Below are 743 nucleotides of genomic sequence, written 5' to 3' on the forward strand. Positions count from 1 at the left end.
GGCGGGGCTTTCAGTAACATGGGTCTAGCAGCTAGAGGTGGGTGGACTACTTATAAAGGCATATCCGTTTCCGTTCAATCTTTTGGCTATCTCCTTTTCAAAATCCCAAAAAAACACAACTACATAAGTCTTTCCTTTTTCGTTGTTGTTGTTCTTGACATGTATTACTATTCTCGCTCCAGAAACTATTTTCTGGCCCATACTGCTCTGAGAAAGAAAGAGACCGGAAATTGCGTCTCTCACGACCCTTATAACGCTACAATTCAGCATCTTCTCACAGCCTAGACTCCCTGCCTTTTCGGGATGGAGAAGTGAAGCTGTCAGTTGTTTACGTAATTTGTTGCCATGACCTTGTTGGCGAATCAAAACGAGGCATCCCTTTTCAGGGCGTTTCTTGAATGGTATTTGACCCAATCACATGTGTTATCAAATGAACACAACTGCTTCCTCGGCAGATTCATTTACTCATTAATTGTGAGTTATAACAATATTATATGATAACAGTTAATGGTACACTTTTAATAATATTATTAAAAAGATAAAATAATACATTTAATAATAACAATAAGAAATATAACCGCAAGCGGAGGTCCGAGCAAAATGAAAAGTGAAGAACAGACTAATGGAAGATATATAAATATGACATAATTATGAAGGATGTATGTTGATGTTCCCCTTGCAGCCATATTGTGCCACGGCATTCAGGTGACAGGGCTGCAGAGCAATGGCCGAATGTCATGTTC

This window comes from Gadus morhua, chromosome 9, assembly GCF_902167405.1.
Source record: "Gadus morhua chromosome 9, gadMor3.0, whole genome shotgun sequence".
In the NCBI taxonomy this organism is placed as follows: domain Eukaryota; kingdom Metazoa; phylum Chordata; class Actinopteri; order Gadiformes; family Gadidae; genus Gadus; species Gadus morhua.